This window comes from Salmo trutta, chromosome 12 (assembly GCF_901001165.1).
Source record: "Salmo trutta chromosome 12, fSalTru1.1, whole genome shotgun sequence".
Taxonomy (NCBI): domain Eukaryota; kingdom Metazoa; phylum Chordata; class Actinopteri; order Salmoniformes; family Salmonidae; genus Salmo; species Salmo trutta.
The window spans coordinates 67,032,556-67,049,481 of NC_042968.1; the positions used below are offsets into that span (position 1 = coordinate 67,032,556).

General features: G+C 42.2%; 1 protein-coding gene across 1 annotated transcript in view; it reads right to left on the reverse strand.

Moving 5' to 3' along the window:
- LOC115204021 (transmembrane protein 132D-like) overlaps window positions 1-16,926 on the reverse strand; it is a 188,308-nt gene that overhangs the window by 72,838 nt on the left and 98,544 nt on the right. The gene's annotated exons all lie outside the window — the stretch shown is intronic.

Below are 16,926 nucleotides of genomic sequence, written 5' to 3' on the forward strand. Positions count from 1 at the left end.
TTTTTTGTGAACGTTTATCGTGAGTAATTTAGTAAATTCACCGGAAGTGTTCGGTGGGAATGCTAGTTCTGAACGTCACATGCTAATGTAAAAAGCTGTTTTTTGATATAAATATTAACTTGATTGAACAAAACATGTGTCATGACGTTGGCCTCTTTGGGTACAGGGCTATCAGTTGACCCCCTCCCCTTTGTACCATCCCCCAACATACCTTCCCCCCAACCCAGGCCCTGTGTGACAGGGTTGTAAAAACTCTAAGAGGAGAATCTCCTACCACAGGTTTCATAGAGAGACAAAGGAAATTCTTCCAACTCATAGAATTGGAGAACCGAGCGACATGTGTGTTCTGGAGAAGATATGGAAGATTGGTGAAGACTCCAGCTACGAACTGGTCCGCTTGGTACAATTTTGTGATACTCAGAAGAGACAATATAGCCATATTACCATAAAACTGTTTATATGATAGCCTCAGCGATGAGACTTGAATCCACATGGTTGTATAAAATGTATTAATAAGGATAAAGCTATTTGTAATACATTGAGATGCTATGTACTGATGTTAATGTGATAGAATTGTATTTCTGTACTAAGCTTAACTCAGTCATAGGCACGACCCCAGGGACACATACAGGACCAGGCGTCATTTGACAAGCCTGTTCTATGGGCACTATAAAACACCCCCTGATTTACATTTCTTGAGTCCAGGCCTCCACTCCATTGCGAGTTGGCCCATAGGTTTGACCATCCAAGTACTCTACTGAAAGTGAACTATACCACGTGGTTAACTTTTACTATCGAGACCGACAGAATAAGAACAAGACTTTGATATTAATTATTAGTCTGCAGCTAAGTAAATTATATCATCGAACGCGAAGACCAACGAAACATCCATTCTATGACGACATTAATGAATGTCGCTCTGAAAGATCCATTCTAACCGAGAGAGAGAGAGAGAGAGAGAGAACGCGGACAAAACTCTCCATCAGAACAGAACTCTCCAACAAGAATCCCGACGACACATGAGCGTAAATATATATTGATTGCAATTATTCCCGAATGAGTGAGCCTTCAATTGTCAATTGTTAATATTAATGAACTCTGTGTAACTTCTCAGCTGACCGTTTATGACCCATTGTCAACAGACCAGCCATGCTTGTTAGCCAATTAGGGCACATTACTATACCAATCCTTTGTGACGATAATTACTGTTTGTATGTTTTCTGTTAATTACTTAGTGTAGTAAATAAATGATTTTAAGACAATTGATGTATGGATGATTTTAGTAAAGACTGGGTTTGTGCAGATACAACAATTTACGACGTTTGGAATGAGACTGGACTAGAGGTAAAATACGCCATTGAAACCAGAAGATAATTGGCCTATATTATAATAAAGGTTAAGTTATATTAGGAAAATTATAACTTTGTAATCTGAATATTTTTCTTGGTGCCCGATCTCCTAGTTAATTACAATTAAACAATTAATCAGTTTAATCGCGTGATAATAATTACAGGGAGTTAATTGATAAACCTATCTTCAGTTTAATGGTACCCAAAGACACGACACATGCATGTATTGTATAACATAATGTCCTAGGAGTGTCATCTGATGAAGATCATCAAAGGTTAGAGCTGCATTTAGCTGTGGTTTTGGTTTTTGTGACATTATATGCTAGCTTGAAAAATGGGTTTCTGATTATTTCTGGCTGGGTACTCTGCTGACATAATCTAATGTTTTGCTTTCGTTGTAAAGCCTTTTTGAAATCGGACAGTGTGGTTAGATTAACGAGAGTCTTGTCTTTAAAATGGTGTAAAATAGTCATATGTTTGAGAAATTGAAGTAATAGCATTTCTAAGGTATTTGAATATCGCGCCACGGGATTACACTGGCTGTTGCGTAGGTGGGACGATTTCACCTAGCCCAGAGAGGTTAAACAAATCAAAATATATTTTAGATTTGAGATTCTTCAAAGTAGCCACCCTTTGGCTTGATGACAGCTTTGAAAACTCTTGGAATTCGCTCAACCAGCTTCAAGAGGATTACTTTTCCAACAGTCTTGAAGCAGTCCCCACATATGCTGAGCACTTGGTGGCTGCTTTTCCTGCTTTTCCAACTCATCCCAAACCTTCTCAATTGGGTTGTGGTTAATGTGATTGTGGAGGCCAGGTCATCTGATGCAGCACTCCATCGCTCTACTTCTTGGTCAAATAGCCCTTACACAGCATGGAGGTGTGTTTTGGGTCATTGTCCTGTTGAAAAACAAATGATAGTCCCATTAAGTGCAAACCGTATCACTGCAGAATGCTGTGGTAGCCATGTTAGTTAAGTGTGCCTTGAATTCTAAATAAGTCACCAACAGTGTCACCAGCAAAAAAACATCACACCTCCTCCTCCATGCTACAAGTTGGGAACCACACATGCGGAGATTATCTGTTCATCTACTCTGCGTCTCACAAAGACAGCGGTTGGAACCAAAAATCTCAAATTTAGAATCATCAGACCGAAGGACAGATTTTCTCCGGTCTAATGTCCATTGGTCGTGTTTCTTGGCTCAAGCAAGTTTCTTATTATTATTGGTGTCCTTTAGTAGTGTTTTCTTTGCAGTAGTTCGACCATGAAGGCCTGATTCATGCAGTCTCCTCTGAACAGTTGATGTTGAGATGTGTCTGTTACTTGAACTCTGTGAAGCATTTATTTGGGCTGCAATCTGAGGCTGGTAACTCTAATGAACTTATCCTCTGCAGCAGAGATAACTGTGGGTCTTCCTTTCCTGTGGCGGTCCTCATGAGAGCGTGTTTCATCATAGTGCTTGATGGTTTTTGCGACTGCACATCACTTTTGCGACTGATGGACTGTTGTTTCTCTTTACTTATTTGAGCTGTTCTTGCCATAATATGGACTTGGTCTTTTACCATATACGGATATCTTAAGTATACCATCCTTACCTAGTCACAACACAACTGATGGGCTCAAACACATTAAGGAAAGAAATTCCAGAAATTAGCTTCTAACAAGGCACACCTGTTAATTGAAATGGATTCTAGGTGACTACCTTATGAAGCTGGTTGAGAGAATGCCAAGAGTGTACAAAGCTATCATCGAGGCATAGAGTGGCTACTTTAAAGAATCTCAAGTATTAAATATTTTGATTTGTTTAACACTTTTTTGGTTACTACATGACTCCATATGTGTTATTTTGTAGTTTTGATGTTTTCCCTATTATTCTACAATTAGTAGGTGTGTCCAAACTTTGACTGGTACTGTATATATACATTATATTTGTTATTATTTCCAGCTCTTGGTTTGACAATTATACCAAAATTAATTCATTACCTGAATCCCAAGGTGGAATGTTCAAGAAATGTAGCTAGGTCAACTGAACACAGTTGATAAATTCTGAATTGAATAATTGACACACGATTGAACAGTAGTCCAGGTGCGACAAAACTAGTGCCTGTAGGATCTGCCTTGTTGACAGTGTTGTTAAAAGGGCAGAATAGCGCATTATTATGGACATACTTCTCCCAATTTTAGCTACTGTTGCATCAACATGTTTTGACCACGACAGCTTACAATCCTCAACTCCAAGCAGTTCAGTCGCCTCAACTTGCACAAAATCCACATATTTTTTTACAAGATTTAGTTGAGGTTTACGTTTTAGTGAATGATTTGTTAAAAATACAATGCTTTTAGTTTTTAAATATGTAACGCTCGTCATATGGAGTAGACCAAGGCGCAGCGGGTTGAGTGCTCATATTTACTTTTATTGAACACTTAATAACACAAGAAAACGAAACAAACGACAAACAGTCTTGCAGGCTAAACACAGCTATGCAAAAACAACTTCCCACAAAAGACAAGTGAAAAAAGGGCTACCTAAGTATGACTCCCAATCAGCAACAACGATGTACAGCTGTTCCTGATTGAGAGCCATACCAGGCCAAGAAAGAAATACACGACATAGAAAAACCATAGAAATACAAAACATAGAACAATACCCAAAAACCCCAGAACACATAAAACAAACACCCCTCTTACATAAATACATATCCCAACAAACCCCGAACCACATAAAACAAACACCCCCTGCCACGTGCTGACCAAACTACAATAACAAATAACCCCTTTACTGGTCAGGACGTGACAATTCCCCCCCCCAAAGGTGCAGACCCTGGATGCACCTCACACAAAAAAAAATAATAAAACAAAAATAATTCCAAACTAAAGGGAGGGAAGGGAGGGTGGCCACCGTCACCGGCGGTTCTTGTGCTACACCCCCCCCTTCCCAACCCACCTACTATGGAGGTGGCTCAGGCTCCGGCCTTACTCCCCCACCTAACCTGTCCACCCCCGCTAAATAATGATTAAATGTTACCCTTCCCGAAGTCTCTGGGCTATGGTGCATCGCTGAAGACCTCGGGCTGATGTGCGTTGCTGGAGACCTCAGGCTGATGCGCGTCGCTGGAGACCTCAGGCTGAAGGGCGACTCTGGCTGTGCCGATTCCGGACTGTAGGGCGACTCTGGCTGCGCCGATTCCGGACTGTAGGGCGACTCTCGCTGCGCCGATTCCGGACTGTAGGGCGACTCTCGCTGCGCCGATTTCGGACTGTGGGGCGACTCTCTTGGCTCCGGACTGTGGGCCGTCTCTCTCGGCTCCGGACTGTGGGCCGTCTCTCTCGGCTCCGGACTGTGGGCCGTCTCTCTCGGCTCCGGACTGTGGACCGTCTCTCTTGGTTCCGGACTGTGGGCCGTTTCTCTCGGTTCCGGACTGTGTGCCGTCTCTCTACTGGGCACTATCACCGGAAGCTCTGGACGGGGCACTGTTGCCGGATACTCTGGATGAGGCACTGTCGCCGGACACTCTGGACGAGGCACTGTTGCCGGACACTCTGGACGAGGCACTGTTGCCGGACATTCTGGACGAGGCACTGTTGCCGGAAGCTCTGGACGGGGACTGCGCACTGAAGACCTGATGCGTGGAGCTGGCTTAGGAAGTGCCAGACTAGGGACACGCACCACAGGGCTAGTGCGAGGAGCAGGAGCAGGCCGAGCTGGACTGGGCAGACGCACTGGAGGCCTGGTGCGTGGGGCTGGTAGTGGAGGTACCAGACTGGAGAGACGCACCTCAAGGCTAGTGCGAGGAGCAGGAACAGGACGAGTTAGACTGGGCTGACGCACTGGAGGCCTGGCGCGTGGTGCTGGCTTTGGAGACGCCAGACTGGAGACACGCACCTCAGGGCTAGTGCGAGGAGCGGGAACTGGATATACCGGGCCATGAGTAGGCACTGGAGGTCTGGAGCGTACCTCCTGCACAACCAGTCCTGGCTGGACGGTAATAGTAGCCCTGTACGAGCGGAGTGCTGGCACAGGGCGAACTGGGCTGTGCAGAGGCCTGATGGTTGCCATGCGTAGAGCAGGCGTAGGGTAGCTTGGGCCTAGGAGGCGCACTGGTGGCCAGATGTGCTGCACAGGCATCCTCCTTTCAGGCTGGATGCCCACTCTAGCACAGCAATTGCGAGGGGCTGGGATCGCTCGCACCGGACTGTGCATGCGCATGGGCGAGATCATGCGCACCTCCGCATACTCCGGCGCTCTCCACTCCATATGCTCCCCATAATAAGCACGGGGAGTTGGCTTAGGGCTCACCCTTGGCCCAGCCAAACTACCCGTGTGCCCCCCCTAAAAAATGTATTGGGGGTGCCTCTCATGCTTCCTTCGTTGGGCCCGCTCTTCGCTCCACTTTCGCCGTTCCTCCCTCGCTGTCTCACCTGTTTCCATGGCAGGGTCTTGTCCCCTGCCATTACCTCCTCCCATGTCCAAAATGTCCTCCACTCCCTTCTCTCCCTGGCCCAGGATCCTTGCTCCTCCTGGGCCTGCTGCTTGGTCCGTTGGTGGTGGGAAGTTCTGTAACGCTCGTCGTATGAAGTAGACCAAGGCGCAGCGGGTTGAGTGCTCATATTTACTTTTATTGAACACTTAATAACACAAGAAAACGAACAAACGACACACAGTCTTGCAGGCTAAACACAGCTATGCAAAAACAACTTCCCACAAAAGACAAGTGAAAAAAAGGGCTACCTAAGTATGACTCCCAATCAGCAACAACGATGTACAGCTGTTCCTGATTGAGAGCCATACCAGGCCAACAAAGAAATACACAACATAGAAAAACCATAGAAATACAAAACATCGAACAATACCCAAAAACCCCGGAACACATAAAACAAACACCCCTCTTACATAAATACATATCCCAACACACCCCAAACCACATAAAACAAACACCCCCTGCCACGTCCTGACCAAACTACAATAACAAATAACCCCTTTACTGGTCAGGACGTGACAAAATATTTAGGACCAACTTTTTCCTTGCCACCCATTCTGAAACTAAGTGCAGCTCTTAAGTGTTGCAGTGATTTCACTCACTGTAGTAGCTGACAAGAATAGTGGTGAGTCATCTGCATGCATAGACACGCTTTACTCAAAGCCAGTGGCATGTCATTAGTAAAGATTGAGAAAGGTAAGGGGCCTAGAGAGCTGCCCTAGGGAATTCCCGATTATACTTGGATTATGTTGGAAAGGCTTCCATTAAAGAACAACCTCTTTGTTCTGTTAGACAGGTATGTCTTTATCCACAGTATAACCAGTGGCAATTTTAGCATGTAAATCTTGGTGGGGCAAAAAAAGTGTGATGTTTGCCAGCAAAGCCATTACACAACATAACACTAAGCAATACATTAATTGCACTATAACGGTGACAAACGGTGGGCCTACATAAAGCTGTCCATAACAGCAGTCACAACATCTTACCACTGCTACAACTGGCTATCAGCGGCGCCTTGTCTGGCAGCGAAACAGTTCATTCAGCCTCATTTACTGCCTTTTATAAAAACATAACTGAAATAGCTGACTTGCTTTAACAAATGTGGTTTCTAATGACAATTGAGATGTACAAACTATGGCATAAGGGGACGACAAGCGGATAAGAGGCAATCCGTAATTTCAATTAAGACATTAATGAGCGAGCTAGGATGGACGTTGTCAATATAATAATTTGTTTAGCACTTTTGAAATGTAAAGCGACAGAATTCCGAACATGGGCCATTCTTAGTGTTCTGCCTGTACACCAAATCAGAACCATAGGATATATACAGGGGCCATATGAGCAAACAATGGATCTCTTACAATATTCAATGATTACATTTCTCTAAAACAGGTTATAGGCTACATGTGCACCACCAAGTCAGAATAGTAGGTGAAATTAAGAGGGTTAAATAGAGCAAATTATTAGGGTGATGCACATGGGCTACTAACATCTTACTACACAACATACACTTAGTATTACTTTCTTAGCTACAGTATACATATCTCCCTGGTATATTACATAATTTGTCTTCACTGACATTTTCAACTTCTCCCTGACCGAGTCTGTAATACCCACATGTTTCAAGCAGAAAACCATAGTCCCTGTGCCCAAGGAAGCGAAGGTAACCTGCCTAAATGACCCCCCCCCCCCCTCATGGCTCACATCAACAGCATCCCCCGGACACCCTAAACCCAGTCCAATTTGCATACAGCCCCAACAGATCCACAGATGATGCAATCTCAATCGCACTCCACACTGCCCTTTCCCACCTGGACAAAAAAAACACCTATGTGAGAATGCTGTTCATTGACTACATTTCAGCGTTCAACACCATAGTGTCCATGAAGCCCATCACTAAGCTAAGGACTCTGGGACTAAACACCTCCCTCTGCAGCTGGATCCTGGACTCCCCCCAGGTGGTAAGAGTAGGCAACAACACGTCTGCCATGCTGATCCTTAACACTGGGGCCACTCAGGTGTGTGTACTTTGTCCCCTCCTGTATTCCCTGTTCACCCATGACTGAGTGGCCAAACACAACTCCAACACCATCATTAAGTTTGCTGACGACACAACAGTGGTAGGCCTGATCACTGACAACGATGAGACGGCCTATAGGGAAGAGGTCATAGAACTGGCAATGTGGTGCCAGGGCAACAACCTCTCCCTCAATGTGAGCAAGACTAAGGGGCTGATCATGGACTACAGGAAAAGGTGGGCCGAACAGGCCTCATTAACATCGACGGGGCTGAAGTGGAGCGGGTCGAGAATTTAAAGTTCATTGGTGTCCACATCACCAACAAACTATCATGGTCCAAACATACCAAGACAGTCGTGAAGAGGGCACGAAACAAAAGCTTTTCCCCCTCAGGAGACAGAAAAGATTTGGCTTGGGTTCCCTGATCCTCAAAAGGTTCTACAGCTGCATCATCAAGAGCATCCTGACCGGTTGCATCACTGCCAGGTATGGCAACTGCTCGGCATCTGACCGTAAGGCGCAACAGAGGGTAGTGCATACGGCCCAGTACATCACTGAGGCCAAGCTTCCTACCATCCAGGACCTATATACCAGGCGGTGCCAAAGGAAAGCCCATAAAATTGTCAGAGACTCCAGTCACCCAAGTTATAGACTCTTTTCTCTGCTACCGCACAGCAAGCAGTACCGGAGCACCTAATCTAGGACCAAAAGGCACCTCAGCAGCTTCTACCCCCAAGCCAAAAGACTGCTGAATAATGAATAAAATCACCACCGGACTATTTACATTGTCCCCCCCTCCCTTTTGTACACTGCTGCTATTCGTTGTTTATTATCTATGCATAGTCACTTCACCCTTACGTAAATGTACAAATTACCTTAACTAACCTGTACCAGCACACTGACTCGGTACCGGTACCCCTGGTATATCGTTATTGTTATTCTTATTGTGTTACTTTTTATTATCATTTTTTACTTTAGCCTATTTGGTAAATATTTTCTTAACTCTTCTTGAACTGCACTGTTGGTTAAGCATTTCACGGTAAGGTCTACACTTGTTGTATTCGGCGCATGTGACAAGTAAAGTTTGGTTTATACAGCAGCATACAATACATTTTTGTACGCTTGAACAGGAAGGTGGTGCAGCGGTCATTCGTGGGCAAATTTTGTCATCAAAATCTGGCCTTCTCTGGATTTATGGTGCTTTCAAAACAACTGGGAACTCGGAAAAAAAATAAAGGTTGAATCATGACATCCTTGATCTTCAGGTTGTAGCTCTAGAAAGATGCCAGATTTACAATTCCGAGTTGGATGACCATTCAAAATGTATTTTCCCAGTCCGGGCTCGTTTATTCCCGACTTCCCAGTAGTCTCGAACTCACTGAAGTCAAGTTCTCGCAGTTCCGAGTTAACAGTTGTTTTGAGGACGGCACAAATCATGTTTTATTGACAGCATGGCCAATGTTGAATGTTCATCATTTTAAACTTAATCCCAGATTTGGGACCACATAGCCACTCCACTGAATAGCAGGCCAGTGATTGCTTTGCAATGCTTGCAGTTAGCCATTGTCACTGATTGTGCAGCCAGACTGATTTGCCATTCCTTTTGCCTCATCAATCTCAACCATACCATTTCTTACAGTTTTTCCAGTAATTTTCTTAATGGGTGCATGCTTATTAGTAACTGGAAAAAGAAATGTCTTAAATTTGTCAAGTGCAGCATCTGGTTGCTCGTCATTACACACCACAGACCAGCAAATATTATTTACATCAACAACATATGAATCACTACAAAACTTCCTGTATGACCTCTTATACACTATATTAGGCCCAGCCTTTGGAACTTTGGTTTTCCTAGATATGACTACTATATTGTCATCACTACATCCGATGGAGTTGGATACTGCTTTAAAGCACATTTCTGCAGCATTAGTGAAGATGTGATCAATACATGTTGATGATTTAATTCCTGTGCTGTTTGTAACTACCCTGGTAGGTTGACTGCTAACCTGAGCCATGTTTTTCTTGAGTTGGAAGCTTGATGAAAAGCTAGTCAATATTTAAATCACCCAGAAAATATACCTGTCCACCAGTGCCCAGAGCGAACAATTGTTGAATTGAGGTTAGAAGTCATTATAAACTGGGTGGTTCGAGCCCTGAATGCTGATTGGATGACAGCCGTGGTATACCACGCGTATGACAAAACATGTATTTTTACTGCCATAATTACATTGGTAACCAGTTCATAATAGCAATTAGGCACCTCTGGGGCTTGTGGTATATGGCCCATATACCACGGCTAAGGGTTGTGTCCAAGCACTCTGCAATGCAGCGTGCATAAGAACAGCCCTTAGTCATGGTATATTGTCCATATACCACACCCCCTCATGCCTTATTGCTTAATTATACCATGGCACTTTTATTGATCCGCCCACTCTGTCCCCCGATTGGTCAAGACGACTGCACCTCACTCCAGTGGTTATAGGCCTGCATCTGTTTGCATTTATTTAATTGGAGAATTATATGGAGAGTTGAACAAATTCTCTTTAATATACTATAATGATGCCTAAATAGCCAAATTCATTTTACTTTCAATTAACCCAGTGCTTTTATGTTGTTTTTCTCTTGTTCCTTTTCTTTGGCAAAAAAGAAAGAAAACAAGAGATAAGCATCTCACACTAGCCATGACAAATGATCAATGTATACTTTAGAAGTGTCTCATCTGTCTCAGAAGGCAGAACCAGCACTAGACAGGATTCTTTAATTATGACTACATTTACTTCCCAAACACTAATTAAACTAGTTTACTGCACATAGCACGGACATAATTAATATTCACGCTGCAGCGATTGGGAATGTGTATGACAGGTGGACATGCAGCAACCCAAACCCCTTTAATGTCAGTCAATAAATATACTGACTCAAATACAAATACATTTCTCACTTAGACCGGTTGGGCAATATCTATTGGACAGAGCAGTGGAATCATAAGTCATATTATTATATATACACTGAGTGTAGAAAACATTTGGAACACCTTCCTAATATTGAGTTGCACCCCCTTTTGCCTTCAGAACAGCCTCCGTTTGTTGGGGCATGGACTCTACAAGGTGTCGAAAGTGTTCCACAGGGATGCTGGCCCATGTTGATTACAATGCTTCCCACAGTTGTGCCAAGTTGGCTGGATGTCCTTTGGGTGGTGGACCATTCTTGATACACACGGGAAATTGTTGAGAGTGAAAAACCCAGCAGCATTGCAGTTCCTGACACACTAAAACCAGTGAACACCAGCTAATGATCTCTGTTTTGCTCTACAACCCCTACAAGTGTCATGGGACTTGTCTGAAGGTAACCGGTACCGGATAAAAAAAAAATAATGTTTTTGTGCCTAAAAAAAGGGGTTGTAAGCGTAAAAGAAAAGCTAAATATTTCCTGACTTTTTAAAATTTGTATATCTCCTCCTTGTTTCTTACAATTCTTTTTGGGAGTGTCTTTTATACATTTTAATTTATGAATGTGTTATTCAATGAGTTTTCGATGGGCTTTAGTAGTAAAGGCCAAAATCAATATTTTATCAAATATATTATTATATTGTTTTTGGATACCTAAAGGGGTCCTAAAATTCAAATTGCAAATAGCTAAATTATCAATAGTATGACCATTTTAAAACCATTCCATATTTCAGCTTAGCACGTACTTGGGGACTGTGAACAGACCTCTGGTGGCATGTCTTGTGGGTTATGCATGGGTGTCTGAGCTGTGTGCTAGTAGTTTAAACAGACAATTCGGTGCATTCAACATGTCAATACTTCTCACAAATAGAAGTCAATCACTCCTCTACTTTGAGCCATGAGAGATTGACATGCATATTATTAACGTTAGCTCTCTATGTACATTTAAGGGCCAGCCATGCTGCCCTATTCTGGGCCAATTGTAATTTTCCTACCTCTTTGTGGCACCTGACCAAACGACTGGACAGTAGTCCAGGTGTGACAAAACTAGAGCCTATAGGACCTGCCTTGTTGATAGAGTTGTAAAGAAGGCAGAGCAACGCTTTATTATGGATAGATCTCTCCACCATCTTAGCTACTGTAACATCAATATGTTTTGACATGCAGGGCCGGCAGCCTATGGTAAAGACCATAGGCAACTCGTGAGTTTCAGTTTTGGGGAAGCTTAAAATTTATCCTACTATTTCTACCGATCTGCCTGTCAGTTAGGATTATTTTTATATGCACATTTTCATGGAACAGTTTAATTTCAGTAATAACGTTTTTGTTTGTCAAAATCATTGTCACGTGGTTAATAATAAAAATCGGAATAGAAAACTATAAAAATCTAAAAGTAAAAATTCAACACCAGCCTTTGCATATGGACACATTGTTAATCTAGACTGTGATCCATTGGCGGCTAAAGTAATGAGCACATGCAGCGGTAGGCCTATAACTTCCATCGTCAACTAAGTAAAATACATAGTTCTAAAGCCTACGAAATAAAAACCTTAGAAAATATCCTGATGATAATTCAGGGTCTTTGAAATAAAATGAGTCTCTCTACTTCGCCTGTCTGCCTAGAGTTTCCCACACCAGTGAGCTCGGGATTGACGGCTGTTTTTTCTGATGTTTCCACTGCATATATGGGATCATCAGATCATAATATGTTCCTCTTTCACACCGAGGCTCCGTGATTATCAAGGCCGGGAGAGTGTTGGAAAGATTTTTCAAATACTGTGAGGAACTGTTATTATTTGCAAAGGATGTAAACAAAAAGACAGACTTAGTTTACCTACTGTGTGAGGTGAATCATTTTTTTTTATGATAAACTCAGCTTATTAGTGTTGGAAATGGTGAGTTAAGACAATCAGAAATCAGACATCCCAAATGGGCTCTTTCCTACATATGCACACAGCAGGCCAGGTAGGCCTACTTCTATGCATGCTCAGGCACGCTCACTCCCTCTGTATATTCCTAGAGAGAAACACATGCTCATTGCTCACATGGTGCACTTCAAACAAAAGACAATGAAAAACTTGACAAAACTCATAGACGGTGGTTATGAAATCAACCCTTAACTCGTTTCTCACAAGTGTAGCAGGTTGTGAACTCTGCAAACAAAGTTTCCACTCCGATAATGAGAATGGTAGGCTAAATAACTGTAATTAATACATGAATTAACAGAAATTAATGTATAGCAGCCAAATGACGGAGGATTAACGATACATTTACTAGGCCTACTGGTGACATATGTAATTGGGAATTGCAAAAAAAAATATTACAATCACACAATCAATTCACACAATGACATTGCAAAAAATGGCGGAAGACAGCTGAGCACATTCTGGAGAGCTGAGTGTATGTATTCTGGAGAGAGGTGCCGTATCTTCGCCACACAACCCTCTCCTTCTTCTTGTTGCAACATTTTAAATTACACTCAAGACACATTATCTTCACACACATTTTATATTATGTTCACTGACAGCCGCAACTAAATTAGCTAGGCCTATTGCAGGCTTCCCAAATAGGCATTGGCCTACACACTTGTGATTTGAAACAATCCACAGCAAAAAATGTAAGAAGCTAATGAACCTCTGTGGCTAAGTCATGCTCTCTGGTGAAGTATTTTCAATTATTTTATTTAGACAGGAGTAATTATATAATTTGGGCAAAATATGAGTTTACTTTAGGCGAAGCCAGCATCCGAACAGTGCACTGTGCAATCGCCAAATTTAATTTCCAATTCGCAAAAAGCTAAAACCAGAGCTATGTATATAATCACAAGATCATCGTGTCTCCGCCCTAAAAATGGGAGTCCTCCCAAAGGCGGGAAGGCAGGAAACAAGTATATGTCTGCATAATATGCCTATTAAAAATGCATTGGGCATATTCTGGACAGATTTTGGGGAGAGTGAGCTGTCTCACTTTGCCTCTTCGTCTCTGCTGAAAATACCAGAGAAAGCATCCGGGCAAGCCAAACAGCGCCCCTCTGTCTTACTATATGTAGAACATGTATCTGATCCTGTATGGCCAGAAATAGTAAGACATGCCATACTAACTTTGTGATTATACATGGTCTACACATGCTGAGACAGAGGGGCGCTGTTTCGATCGATTGGATGCTTGATCTGAGATTGATGTGTGTTTCTGTCGGTGCACATCTCGGTTAAATAAATGATCAACATTTGTTCATATATTATTATTACAAAAATGTTCATTAATTATAATCCACATAATAATTTCCATTTCCTGTTGCTGCAGGATTATTTTCCTGTAGTAGCAAACTGGTTCAAATTAAAATCCCACAGTGCATTCAGAAAGTATTCAGACCCCGTCACTTTTTTCACATTTTGTTATATACAGCTTCATTCCAAAATTGATTAAATTGTTTTTTTCCTCATCAATCTACACACAATACCCTATAATGACAAAGCAAAAACAGCTTATTTTAAAAGGTTTGCAAAAAACAGCAACTGAAATATAACATTTACATAAGTATTCAGACCCTTTGCTCAGTACTTTGTTGAAGCACGTTTGGCAGCGATTACAGCCTTGAGCCTTCTTGGTTATGACGCTACAAGCTTGGCACACCTGTACAGTATTTTGAGATTTTCTCCCATTCTACTCTGACGATTCTCTCAAAATCTGTCAGGTTGGATGGGGAGCGTCGCTGCACAGCTATATTCAGGAATCTCCAGAAATGTTAGATCGGGTTCAAGTCGGGGCTCTGGCTGGGCCTCTCAAAGACATTCAGAGACTTGTCCCAAAGACACTCTTAGGTTGTTTTGGCTGTGTTCTTAGGGTCGTTATTCTGTAGGAAGGTGAACCTTCACCCCAGTCTGAGGTCCTGAGTGCTCTGGAGCAGGTTTTTGTCAAGGATCTCTCTGTACTTTTCTCTGTTCATCTTTCCCTCCATCCTGAATAGTCTCCCAGTCCCTGAAAAACATCTCCATAGCATGATGCTGCTACCACCATGCTGTCCAGACGTGACGCTTGACATTCAGGACAAATAGTTCAATCTTGGTTTCATCAGACCAGATAATCTTGTTTCTCATGGTCTGAGTCCTTTCAGCCTCTTTTAGGTAAACTCCAAGCGGGCTGTCATATGCCTTTTACTGAGGAGTGGCTTCCGTCTGGCCATTCAACCATTAAGGCCTGATTGGTGGATTGCTGCAGAGATGGTTGTCCTTCTGGAAGGTTCTCCCATCTCTACAGAGGAACTCTGGAGCTCTGTCAGAGTGACCACCGGGTTCTTGGTCACCTCCCTGACCATAGCCCTTCTCCCCCGATTGTTCAGTTTGGACAGGCGGTCAGCTCTAGGAAGAGGATTGGTGGTTCCAAACTTCTTCCATTTAGGAATGATGAAGGCCACTGCGTTCTTGGGGACCTTGAATGCTGCATAAATGTTTGGTATCCTTCCCCAGATCTGTGCCTCGACACAATCCTGTCTTGGAGCTCTACAGACAATTCCTTCAACCTCGTGTCTTGGTTTTTGCTCTGACATGCACTGTCAACTGTGGGACCTTATATAGACAGGTTTGTGCCTTTCCAAATTACATTTACATTTACATTTAAGTCATTTAGCAGACGCTCTTATCCAGAGCGACTTACAAATTGGTGCCCAATCAATTGAATTCACCACAGGTGGACTCCAATCAAGTTGTAAAAACATCTCAAGGATGATCAATGGAAACAGGCTGCACCTGAGCTCAATTTCAAGTCTGATAGCAAAGGGTCTGAATACTTATGTAAGTAAGATATCTGTTGTTTTTTTTTACATATGATAAATTAGCAAAAACATTTTTAAACTGTTTTCACTTTGTCGTTATGGGGTATTGTGTGTAGATTGAGGAATTGTATCTATTTAATCAATTTTAGAATAAGGCTGTAAATAACAAAATGTGGAAAAAGTAAAGGGGTCTGAATACTTTTCGAATGCACTGTATGTACATGTATATATAATTCCTGAGCTTTCTTATTTATCCCAGATATAGCACAGACACTTCAAACCCTCATTCCTTATGATACATTTGTTGACTGTCTTTTTCGCAATTTATTAATGTGTTATTCAATGCACTTCTATGGGCTATAGTAGTAAAGGCCAAATTCTAAATTTTATCAAATCATTTTTACACACTTATTTTGGGATACCAAAAATATAAATGATCCATGGTATGACAGTCTTAAAACAATTCTATATGTTGGCTTAGTAGAACCCCCCCACCTGCCCTTTAACCCTAATTGCTCCTGTATGTCTCTTTGGATAAGAGCGTCTGCGAAATTACAAAAAATCAGTACAAAAATGTTAATAGGAGAAAAATCTGACCTGCATGTTAGTGGGGCCAGCCAAAGGTTAAAGACACAGTAGAAGTCTACATGTTGCTGTCGTGGGCTGAATACATAATTGTTTGTGAGGGTGAATTGCTTTCTCACCAATTACCATAATAAAAGCCAGAGCTTTGAACACAATTTGCAATTTGGAAAATTAAATAAAAAATCTGACTGCAGCGTACATATTTATTTTCATAGAGAAAAAAAAACTAAAATCCACAACCCAAAACAACACTGAAAGCCAAACAGTTGCAAAGATTTTATCATAAATAAATATTAATTATCGTAATACATTTGGCTGTCTAGAGTCCCTTGCCGATGCATCCATCTGTTTTTTAAAAGGATTATCCTAGGACCAAACTCAATTACCTTTCTTAATCATGGAAAGTACAGAAAAGCTCTATTAGCCAAATTACAGCCAATTAAAAAGTGCAAGCTTAGTGTTTAACCCTAGCAGAGAAGTCTGGGCTTTCAACATGGGACTTCAGCTTGTTCACCTCACTACTCAAACACACTACTTTTAAAAAGGCATCCAAGCTTGACAACCAACACACAATGAATTTATCATTAGGTTCTAAATTCTTCTTATTTACAATAACAGCAATTTGACTTTCCTCTGCTTTTTCCAAACACAGGCAGTATAAAGAGACAAAGACATCAAAGTGTTAGTGCTGGGGAAAATCGATGATACAAAGGTTCAGAATTGCAAAGAGAGGTAAAACAGTGGGTGTCAGCTTTGGAGAGAGGAGAGACAAAGCC